At 46.1% G+C, this 12,509-nt stretch overlaps 1 protein-coding gene across 1 annotated transcript in view; it reads right to left on the reverse strand.

Moving 5' to 3' along the window:
• The window catches only part of LOC140421423 (uncharacterized), a 307,993-nt gene extending 307,183 nt beyond the window's left edge, over positions 1-810 (reverse strand). The window contains exon 1 of the mRNA XM_072506118.1: positions 789-810. The gene's annotated coding sequence lies outside the window, so the exon portion shown is untranslated. The remainder of the gene's footprint in view (positions 1-788) is intronic.
• Between the last annotated feature and the right edge of the window lie 11,699 nt (positions 811-12,509).

Consider the following 12,509-nt stretch of genomic DNA (forward strand, 5'->3'; position numbering starts at 1 on the left):
CATCGTTACTCTGGATTATTTCAGTTCTCAGACCTTCCCTTACTCTCATGGACAAGTGTCCAGGAGTCACAGATTATCCAAAAAGGAGGTCGAAATCATAGGTGATTTTAAAGCAGTTGATTAGGAAGCAACAGTTTAGATATAATGCATCAGCTAAAAGACAGAAAAGACGTATGACCCTGGATTAGGTGGGAACAGTTTACTGGACCCACATCAGGGGGGTGCTTATCTTCTTGGCTTGACAGTTTCCTTGGGATGGTTTACTGATCCCGGATCAGGGGGATTCTGATCTCCAGGGCTGGTGGTGAACGTGTCCTCGGAATGGCTTACTGGTCCTGGATCAGGGAGATGCTGATCTCCGAGGCTGGAGGCGAGTTTCCTCGGAATAGCTTACTGGTCCTGGATCAGGGAGATGCTGATCTCCGAGGCTGGAGGCGAGTTTCCTCGGAATGCTTCACTGGTCCAGGATCGGGCGCTGCCTTTATGAATAACCTCTGCTGGTACAGGAATTGAACCCACGCTGTTGGCCTGGCTCTGGATCACAAACCAGTTGTCCAGGCAACTGAGCTAAACCAGCCCCCACTTTCTTATTTAGAAAATATCCACAAGGTGGATGCAGGTGAACAGAGAGCTGGAGAATTTTTAAAGTCCGTGCTTGAACTTCTGTTTTGAACCAGATGTATTCACAATTTTTATGTGATGCAGAGCGAGGCCAGCAGTGTGAGTTCAATTCCCGTACCGGCTGAGGTTATTCATGAAGGCCCCGCATTCCCAACCCTGCCCCTCACCTGAGGTGTGGTGATCCTCAGGTTAAATCACCAGCAGTCAGCTCTCCCCCTCAAAGGGGAAAACGGTCTATGGACATCTGGGACTGTGGCTACTTTACTTACTTATTTTCTAAATCCAGATTCTACATCCCTCTTCACTTAAATTTTACTCCCTCTGATGGATGAAAATGAAAATCGCTTATTGTCACAAGTAGGCTTCAAATGAAGTTACTGTGAAAAGCCCCTAGTCACCACATTCCGGCACCTGTTCGGGCAGGCTGGTACGGGATTTGAACCGTGCTGCTGGCCTGCCTTGGTCTGCTTTCAAAGCCAGCGATTTAGCCCTGTGCTAAACCAGCCTGTTTAATCTTATCCTGATTGTTTTAAAGTCAGTTTCTCAATGGACGATTTAAAATGTCCCATTCTTCTGATCACTCAGTGTTGTTCTGTTTCCAGTAGCTGAGTGTATCTGGGACCCGTTCTTCAGTGCAGGCTCACCCTGCATTTCACATGTCAGTTACTCCAGATGTAACAAATCACATCTCACTCACACCGGTATCCCAATATCATGTCACACTGATACAAGGCACTATTAACTGTTAGGTAAACTTTAAAAAGATCGGGGCGGAGGGGCAATGGTGTCTGTCTATAGATCTTGGCATATCTCCCTACCGCCCCCCTCCCCCGTGGCTGCATGCGTTTCCTCCAGCATGGTGTCTGGTTTCTGTCCATAGTCCAATGATGTGCAGGTTAGGTGGATTGGCCATGCTAAATTGCCCCTTGGGGTGGGGTAGCAGGAAAAGGGGAGGGGATTGGGCCTAGGTAAGATGGTCTTTCGAAGAGTCGGTGGTGACTTGAAGGCATCCTTCTTTGATTTTATGAGGAATCTCTGAGCGGCACTTTTCAAATCACTGGCTGGGATTCTCAGTGAACCAACATCATTTGCTCAGAGAGAGGAAGGTTTGTATTGCAGCTGATTAGAAGCAGCGCAGATATTCTGCAGACACACACAGCCACACTTTCATACACCGAGAACCACAGACACACACACTAATACAGGAATACTTCCTGTCACATAGGAAGAGTTTATTCATGAAGGCCCCGCCTTCTCAACCAGGCCCCTCGCCTGAGGTGTGCTGACCCTCAGGTTAAATCACCTCCAGTCAGCTCTCTCTCTGTCAAAGGGAGAGCAGCCTACGGTCCTCTGGGATTTTTGCAACTTTTATTTCACATATACACAACAAAAATAGATTCCTTTCAGGAACAAAAATCCAACAGGAAAAGTGATGCAACCGTGACTAACAAGAAAAGTTAAAGATTCCATTAGAATTCAGCAAAGGAGGACCAAGAAACTGATGAGAGCAAACTGGCGAGAAACATAAAAACCGACTGGAAAAGCTTCTGCAGGAATGTGAAAAGGAAAAGATTAGCAAAGACCAATGTGGGTCCATTCCAGGCAGAGACAGGAGAGTTTAGAATGGGGAATGAGGAAATGGCAGAGAAACTAAACAATGTGTGTCTGTCTTCACAGAGGAAGACACAGAAATTGTCCCCAAAACACCAGAGAACCAAGGGACTGGCGGAGATTAGTATTGGTGAAGAAGTCGTACTGGAGAAATTAATGGGATTGAAAGTGAATAAATCCCCAAAAGCTGATGATCTACATCCCAGAGTGTTCAACGAGGTGGCTGGAGAGATCTCCATTTCTCATTCTAAATTCTCCTGACTCTATCTGGAACAGACAAACCTTTGTCTGAGCCAAACGTTTGCTTTTTACGTAGCCACAGAAGCTTTAACAGTCAATCTTTATGTATTTTGCCAATTCACATTCTATTCTATTCTCCCTTTGTTTCTCAGTGTCTTGGTTGAAGAACTGAAGTAAATCCTCGGGAATGAATCATCACTTTGGACAGGTTCTGAGACAATTAAATTTCGACTTCCAAGACAGAATCCGTGGAGTGTGATTGTCGGTTATGTAAAAGGGGAAAGTTCTATTTTATAGTTTATGTGTAGGTTTCCAAGTTAAAGTAGCTTCTAGTTTGTTTGTTTGTTGTATTAAAACTCATAAAACTTGAAGTCCCGTCGTGTGATCCTTTAATTTGTTGACTGGGGATTTGAATTTTTTATAAGAAGTTGCTGAACTTTATGGGGGTCCAAATCCACAAGTTTTGTCTTCCTATTTGAGCCTCGGGCACCTTTCTGTCTCTATTGCTCATGTCACTGACAGCCAGGTGATGGAGCTGAGGGCGGAATTTAGCTGAGAATTACGGGACCTGTGCCACATTGGGAAACTGCCATGGGCGTCGCTAATAGAGACAGGAAGGTGCTGGAGGACCGGCTGGGAACTGCACCTCCAACCAATCAGGGTTCAGGGGCGAGAGTGACCGGTGCTGATGGTGATGTTACCCCCATGGTTCAGTGCCCCCTTGTCCAAAGCGGGGAGTCATGGGAACAGGGTACAGAGGAGCCGAAGGGAAACCATTTGGGACCAGAATATTGTGAACATCCTGTTACTCTGGTTATCTTTGATCCTCAAGTAATTTTCTGTTAGTTTTTGTTAACCATGTTCTGTTTCGTCAATAATCTTTTAACAGGAAAATATTTGAATTTGTTGGACGTTTCCTGATTAAATCTGTTCACTTTCAGGAAAGTGGGTGAGAGGGGTTGACAGGCTCTTTAACAGAAAATGAGTCCCTCTAAGGTAATTGGCAAAGGAGCCAGAGGGGTAGAGGGGATTTGAATTTTCTTTTGACACAGTGTTTGAAAATGGGTTCAGGGAATCAATCGTGACTGACTAATTTATCAAGGTTCTCTGAGGAAGTAACAAGGGATGTCAATAACGGGGAAGCTGTAGATGTGCTTTGTCTGGATTTCCAGAAGGTATTTCCCATTGTGCCACATCAAAGATTATTACACAAAATATGAGCTCATGGTGTGGGGGCAACATATCAGCATGGATAGAGGATTGGTTTGCGAACAGGAAGCAGCCAGTAGGTATAAATGGGTCATTTCTGGGTGGGTAAGATGTGACAAGTGGAATGTCACCAGGATCAGTGCTGGGCTCTCAGCCATTTACAATCTGTATGAATGTGTTGGATGACGGGATTGAATGTCTGGCGGCTAAATTTTCTGATGCTTAAAGACGTGTAGGAAATTAATTTGTGAAGTGGATTTAAGGAGTCTGCAAAGGACTACAAATAGGTTAAGTGAGTGGGCAAATGACAAATGGAGCATAACTTTGGAAAATGTGAATTGTCCACCTTGTCAGGAAGTGTTAAGTAAAACTATTATTTAAATGGAGGGAGATTGCAGAACTCTGAGGTACAGAGGGATCCCGGTGCCCGATCCCAAGTTAGTCTGCAGGTGCAGCAAGTGATTCGGAAGGTCAGTGGAATATTTATTGCAAAGGAAATCTAATATAAATGTAGGGATGTTTTGCTGCAGTTGTATAGAGTCAGAGAGGTTTATAGCATGAAAACTGGCCCTTTGGGCCAACTTGTCCATGCCGCCCAGTTTTTACCACTGAGCTAGTCCAAATTGCCCGCATTTGGCCCATAACCCTCTATACCCAGCTTTCCCATAGAACTATCTGATACTCGCAAGCCTCTGTGTGAAAAAAATTCCCCTCTGTACCCTTTTATATCTCTCCCCTCTCACCTTAAACCTATGCCCTCTAGTTCTAGACTCCTCTAACTTTGGGAAAATATGTTGACTATCTACCTTATCTATGCCCCTCATTATTTTACAGACCCCTGTAAGATCACCCTTAAGCCTGCTATTCTCCAGGGAAAAAAGTCCTAGTCTATCCAGCCTCTCATAACTCAAACCATCAAGTCCTGGTCGCATCCGAGTAAATCTTTTCTGCGCTCTTTCTAGTTTAATAATATCCTTTCTATAATAGGACCAGAAATGTACACAGTACTCCAAATGTGGCCGTACCAATGTCTTGTACAAGTTCAGCCAGACGTCCCAACTCCTGTATTCAATGTTCTCACCAATGAAACCAAGTATGTCGAATGCCTTCTTCATCACCCTGTCCACCTCTGACTCCACTTTCAAGGAGTTATGAACCTGTACTCCTCGATCTCTTAGTTAATGGGAGGGAGTTGGGGAGAGTGAAAGAACAGAGTAGGTCCTGCCCCGATTCGATCAACCAAAATGTATCACCTCACATTTATCTAAATTTAATTCCCATCTGCCATTCATTGGCCCACTGGCCCAATTGATCAAGTTCTGATGCAATCCTAAATAACATTCTTCACTGAATCTTGGTGTCATTTGCAAACTTACTAACCATGCCTCCTACATTCTCATCCAAATCATTAATATAAATAACAAATAACAGTGGACCCAGCACTGATCCCTGAGGCACATCGCTGGTCACAGGCCTCCAGTTGGAAAAACAACCTTCTACAACTACCCTTTGGCTTCTGTCGCCAAGCCAATTTTGTATCCAATTGGCTACCTCATCCTGGATCCCGTGAGATTTAACCTTGTGCAACAACCTACCATGCAGTACCTTGTCAAAGGCCTTGCTAAGGTCCATGTAGACAAGGTCGACTGCACTGCTCTCATCTAACTTGTTGGATACCCCTTTAAAAAACTCAACCAAATTTGTGAGGCATGATTTTCCACTCACAAAGCCATGCTGGCTGTCCCTAATCAGTCCTTGCCTCTCTAAATGCCGGTTGATCCTGTCTCTCAGAATACCTTCCAACAACTTACCCACCACAGACGTGAGGCTCACCAGTCTGTAGTTCCCAGGCTTTTCCCTCTGGCCTTTCTTAAACAAAGGCACAACATTTGCTACCCTCCAATCTTCAGGCACCTCACCTGTGGCTGTCGACAATTCAAATATCTCTGCTAGGGGACCCGCAATTCCCCCCCCCCCCACCCCCCCAAGCCTCCCACAACGTCCTGGGATACATTTCATCAGTTTCCAGGGATTTACCTACCTGGATGTGCTTTAAGCTTGTTCTAACCCCATTCCCCCACTCCACTTTGTGGGTAATCTGCGATCCCAAAACCAAATTTTAACAGTCCCAGCTCGCCATACCTTCCATACTGTCTCTCCTAGCCTTGGCATCCAGGAATGGTTTTGAAAATGAAATGAAAATGAAAATCGCTTATTGTCACGAGTAGGCTTCAATGAAGTTACTGTGAAAAGCCCCTAGTCACCACATTCCGGCACCTGTTCGGGGAGGCTGGTACGGTAATTGAGCCTTGCTGCTGGCCCGCCTTGGTCTGCTTTAAAAGCCAGCGATTTAGCCCAGCGTGCTAAACCAGCCCCTTGGTTTTGCTAACCTGCCTGTGTATCTGCACCTGAGGGGAACTGGATCTTTACTCCGCACCTAACCTCGTGTTGTACCTGTCCTGAGAGTGGTTGATGGGATCAGTGGAGAGGCAGCTTTACTCTGTATCTAACTCTGTGTTGTACTTGTGCTGGGAGTGTTTGATGGGGTCAGTCTATAAGGAGATTTTTTCTGAATCTAACCTCGTGCTGCACCTGGCCTGGGAGTGTTTGATGATAGAGTGTAACTGGAGCTTTACTCTGTATCTAACTCTGTGTTGTACCTGTCCTGGGAGTGTTTGGTGGGGACAGTGCAGAGGAGGATATACATTGTATCTAACCTTGTGTTATACCTATTGTGGGAGTGTTTGATGGGGACAGCATCGAGGGAGATTTACCCCCCCCCCCCCCCCGTCCCACAAACACACACACCCCGCAGGCCCAGAGGGACAGTGAGGGTCTTGAACATTGTTGTACAGTCTGATTGATATTTCATATGAGCCTTTTTCAGTTCCATAGAATCACTATGGTGCAGAAGGAGGCCATTTGGCCCATCAAGTCTGCACCAACCCTCCAATGCGGCACCCCACTCGGGACCACTCCTCCACCCTATCCCCAGAACCTCACCTAACCTTTGGCCACTCAGGGGAAATCTTTCAGAATGGCCAATTCACCTAACCTGTGCATCGTTGGACTGTGGAAGGAAACCGGAGCACCCGGAAGGAACCCTCGCAGACACGGGGAGGAAATGCAAACTCTACACAGTCACCCAAGGCCGGAATCGAACCCCCCTCCCTCTGATCTCCAGTCAGCCTCTGTTCAAATGAAAAGAGCCCCAGTTTCTCTAATCTCTCCTGGTAACTAAAGCCTCTCTTCCCTGGGATCATCTCAGTGAATCTCTTCTACACCCTCTCCATGGCCTTGACATCCTTCCTGGTGTAAGATCCCCAAAACCTGATCTAATATTCCAACTGCAGCCGAACCAATGATTTGTCCGGGTTTACATGACCTCTGTCCTTTTGAGCCCCACACCCAGAATTATAAAACCTTGGATCCCATGTGTTTTTTAAACACTTTATCAACTTGTCCTCCCACATTTAAAAGTTTGTGTATCTGAAACTCCTTTTATGGTTTTGGAGACATTAACATAACATGGCTGAAATACATTGGCATCCAATGTCTGATATAATGTGTGTTATGGGAGAGAGAAGTTTAGTCTGAATTATAAACTCTAGCAGGCGCTTCACTGCAGACAGCTCACCGTGGAAACGCTGATAAGACATTCCTTCACTGCAGAAAGGTCACCGTGGAAACGCTGATGAGACATTCCTTCACTGCAGACAGGTCACCGTGGAAACGCTGATAAGACATTCCATTCCACAGAATCGACTCATTGGAAACTAATCGGATCGGGGAGAGGACAGAGTTTGTCTGTTATCAAGTCTAAAGGTAACAGGGGCATGGATGAGGTTTCAGCAGCAGTTGGGGTGGGGATGGACACAGGTGACATTATGGAATTGAAATATCTGGTATTAGTCATGGTGTGGATATGGGGTCAGAATCTCAACTTGGGGTCAGATCTGACACGGAGGTTGTGCAGAGTGTGGTTCAGCCTCAGACAGTTCCCAGGGAGAGGGATGGACTCGGGAGTTAGGAAACGGAATTTGTAATGGTGACTGAAGACAAAGAACAAAGAACAAAGAAATGTACAGCACAGGAACAGGCCCTTCGGCCCTCCAAGCCCGTGCCGACCATGCTGCCCGACTAAACTACAATCCTCTACTCTTCCTTGGTCCGTATCCCTCTATTCCCATCCTATTCATGTATTTGTCAAGATGCCCCTTAAATGTCACTATCGTCCCTGCTTCCACTACCTCCTCCGGTAGCGAGTTCCAGGCACCCACTACCCTCTGCGTAAAAAACTTGCCACGTACATCTACTCTAAACCTTGCCCCTCTCACCTTAAACCTATGCCCCCTAGTAATTGACCCCTCTACCCTGTGGAAAAGCCTCTGACTATCCACTCTGTCTATGCCCCTCATAATTTTGTATACCTCTATCAGGTCTCCCCTCAACCTCCTTCGTTCCAGTGAGAACAAACCGAGTTTATTCAACCGCTCCTCATATCTAATGCCCTCCATACCAGGCAACATTCTGGTAAATCTCTTCTGCACCCTCTCTAAAGCCTCCACATCCTTCTGGTAGTATGGCGACCAGAATTGAACACTATACTCCAAGTGTGGCCTAACTAAGGTTCTATACAGCTGCAACATGACTTGCCAATTCTTATACTCAATGCCCCGGCCAATGAAGGCAAGCATGCCGTATGCCTTCTTGACTACCTTCTCCACCTGTGTTGCCCCTTTCAATGACCTGTGTACCTGTACTCCTAGATCTCTTTGACTTTCAATACTCTTGAGGGTTCTACCATTCACTGTATATTCCCTGCCTGCATTAGACCTTCCAAAATGCATTACCTCACATTTGTCCGGATTAAACTCCATCTGCCATCTCTCTGCCCAAGTCTCCAAACAATCTAAATCCTGCTGTATCCTCCGACAGTCCTCATCGCTATCCGCAATTCCACCAACCTCTGTGTCGTCTGCAAACTTACTAATCAGACCAGTTACATTTTCCTCCAAATCATTTATATATACTACAAAGAGCAAAGGTCCCAGCGCTGATCCCTGTGGAACACCACTGGTCACAGCCCTCCAATGAAAAAAGCATCCTTCCATTGCTACTCTCTGCCTTCTATGGCCTAGCCAGTTCTGTATCCACCTTGCCAGCTCACCCCTGATCCCGTGTGACTTCACCTTTTGTACTAGTCTACCATGAGGGACCTTGTCAAAGGCCTTACTGAAGTCCATATAGACAACATCCACTGCCCTACCTGTTTCAATCATCTTAGTGACCTCCTCGAAAAACAAAGACAATGACTTTGATCTTCCCAATTTTTAATTGGAGGAAATTTCTGCTCATCCAGTACTGGATGTGGGATGAGCAGTTTGAGAATTGAGTGACAGTGGGGGAATGGAGAGGGATGGGGGTGAGGTAGAGCTGGGTGTTGTCAGTGTACATGTGAAAACTAACACTGTGCTTTTAGATGTCACCTACTGGAAGCGTGTTGATGAGAAAATGGAGGGGCCGAGGATAGATCCTTGGGGGACACTGAGTACAAGGAGTTGGAGAGGAAAGGGAGGATTTGATGTGGTAGTTGCAATGATGGTGGGGTTAAATATTGTTTTAGGATGGGTGATGGTGCATTTAAAGATGAGCGACAGGACGAAGAGAGAGAACTATGAACAATATCTCACAACATGGAGAAGGTGAATGGTCAGCAGTTTTGTGAGAATGTGGTTAAATAGTAATAATCAAACAATCTTTATTAGTGTCACAAGTAGGCTCACATTAACACTGCAATGAAGTTACTGTGAAAAGCCCCTAGTCACCACACTCCGGCGCCTGTTCGGGTACACAGAGGGAGAATTCAGAATGTCCAATTCACCTAACAAACACGTCTTTCGGGACTTGTGGGAGGAAACAGGAACAGCTTGGGAGCAGACACGGGGAGAACGTGCAGACTCTGCACAGACAGTGACCCAAGCCGGGAATTGAACCCAGGACCCTGGCGCAGGAGGCAGGTCTAATGGAGAAGATGAGCTCTGATGAAGATGAGCTCTGATGAAGATAGAGGGTAGGAGAGAAACTGGAGAAAGAGGAGTTCAGAGCTCAGACCAGGTGGAATTTTCGAGACAGTTTGGCCCATTGGTAGAGAGGAAAGCAGCAGAGGCAGCTCATCAGATTGTCTCAATCTCAGTGAGAAAGAAGCTTCATGAACTTCACACACTTCAGGTGAGGATGGAGGAGATAGGGGAGAGGGAGAGACCTTCAAACAGAACTAACTTGTGATGGGATGTTAAAAGATTCGACACACTTGTGTTAAATAATTGACATTTATCCAGAATATTATCCCTTATAACTGGGTTAGCGTTTATAAATATGAGTCCAACCCGAGTCCAATGAACATGCTTCAGTCCTGGATGTGATTAACAGCAAAATCCAATCACATCAGTTACTTGTGAACCCACTGGTGTCTCAGCAGGTTGCCTGAGTGAATGAATCCCTTTCCACACTGGGAGCAGGTGAATGGCCTCTCCCCAGTGTGAATCCGCTGGTGTAGAGTGAGTTGAGATAATCGTCTGAACCAAGTCCCACAGTCGGAGCACCTGAATAGTTTCTCGTCAGTGTGAACATGTTGATGGGACACCAGTTCCCGAGAATTTTTAAAGCACTTCCCGTATTTTCTGCATTTAAAAGGTCTCTCATCATTGTGAATCTGCTGGTGTGTCAGCAGTTGGGATGACTGAGTGAATCCATGCCCACACTCTGGACAAGCGAAAGGCTTCTCCCCAGTGTGAACTCACTGGTGCATCAACAGGCTGTATGACTGAATGAATCCACACCCACACTCGGGGCAGGGGACAGGCTTCTCCCCAGTGTGAATGTGTCGATGGGTTGCCAGGCCAGATGGGGAATTGAACGCCTCGCCACAATCCCCACATTTCCATGGTTTCTCCCTGCTGTGACTGCGCTTGTGTTTTGACAGACCAGATGATCGGCTGAAGCTTCGTCCACACACAAAACACGTGTACGGTTTCTCCCGACTGTGAACTGTGCTTTTTCCTTCCATTTTCAAAATCTGATGATATTTAGGTTACGATCAGTTACACGACTGTCAGATTTTGATGTGGTATTTGGTTGGAGTTTCCCAATTGCACATCCTTCCCTGCTGATACCCTGTGAAATTGAGTTAAAACAAACAAAAGGGAGAGAGAGATCCCACAAAAACACAAAGGCAAGTTGTGAAATGGAGCTGAATTAATCTGGTAACTTGTGGGGCCGGCACTGGGAAAGTGACTACGAAAACTGTTGAACCTTGTGTGAAAAGTGAACTAGTTTGTTAATGTCCTTCAGGGAAGGGAACCTGCCACCCGGCCTGAGCCCACACAAGATTTTGGCCTCTACTTAGGGTTCATAGAATCTACAGCATGGAGACCGGCCCTTCGGCCCAAACGGGTCCATGCCAATCAAAAAGCTCATCTAAGCCAATCCCATTTGCCTGTATTTGGCCCATATCCCTCTGAACCTTTCCTATCCATGTATCTGTCCAAATGCCTTTTCAATGTTGTCAATGTCCCTGCCTCAACTACTTCCTCCGGCAGCTCATTCTGTACTATCCTCTGTGTAAAACCATTGCTCCTTCGGTTCCCATTAATTCTTTCCCCTCTGAACTTAAACCAAAGCACTCTAGTTCTTGATTCCCCAACCCTGAGAAAAAGACTGAGTGTATTCACCCTGCCCATGCCTCTCATGATCTTATACATCTCGATAAGATCACCCCTCAGTCTCCTACGCTCCAAAGATAAAGGTCCTGGCCTGTCGAATCTCTCCCTTTCACTCAGTCTCTTGAGTCCTGGCAACATCCTTGTAAATCCTTTCTTCACTCTCTCCAGTTTAATAACATATTTCCCAGAGCAAAGCAGCCAAAACTGAACACAAGGTGCGACCTCAACGTCCTGTACAACTGCAACATAACTTCCCAACTTGGATACTCAGTGCCCTGACTGATGAAGGTCAGCACGCCAAAAGCCTTCTTCAGAGAATTTATAGTGCAGAAGGAGGCTATTCGGCCCATCGAGTCTGCACCGGCCCTTACAAAAAGCACCATACTCAAGCCCACTTATCTACCCTATCCCCGTAACCCAGTAACTCCCACTTAACCTTTCTTTTGGACACTAAGGGCAATTTAGCATGGCCAGTCCACCGAACCCGCACATCTTTAGACTGTGGGAGGAAACTAGAGAACACACACAGACACGGGGAGAACGTGCATACTCCGCACAGACTGTGACCCAGCTGGGAATCGAACGGGGGTCCCTGGAGCTGTGAAGCAACTGTGCTAACCACTGTGCTACCGTGCTTCCCTATCTACATGTGACTCCACCTTTAGAGAACCGTGCACCTGAACTCCAATATCCTTCTGTTCCATGTTACACCCTCAGGCCTTACCATTCACTGTGAAAGTCCTACCTTGATTTCTGAAATGCAATTCCTCACACTTATCTGTATTGAATTCCATTTGCCATTTCTCGGCCCACTTTCCCAGCTGATCAAGAGCCTGCTGCAATTTTTGATAACCTTCCTCACTGCCGACAATACCACCTATTTTAGTGTCATCTGCAAACTTGCTGATCATGTCTTGTACACTCTCATCCAAATCGTTGATTATAGATATAAACAGCAATCTCCTAGTTACTGATCTCCGAGTTACTCCCTACTTAGTTAATTACTCCAGTTTCTCAAATTTAGAACAGATTCCCAACAAGCCAATCAGCTTTACTCTGAGGTAAGTTATTTATATTTACTGTTCAAAGCTCCTCCTCCCCGGA

This window comes from Scyliorhinus torazame, chromosome 5 (assembly GCF_047496885.1).
Source record: "Scyliorhinus torazame isolate Kashiwa2021f chromosome 5, sScyTor2.1, whole genome shotgun sequence".
Classification (NCBI taxonomy): domain Eukaryota; kingdom Metazoa; phylum Chordata; class Chondrichthyes; order Carcharhiniformes; family Scyliorhinidae; genus Scyliorhinus; species Scyliorhinus torazame.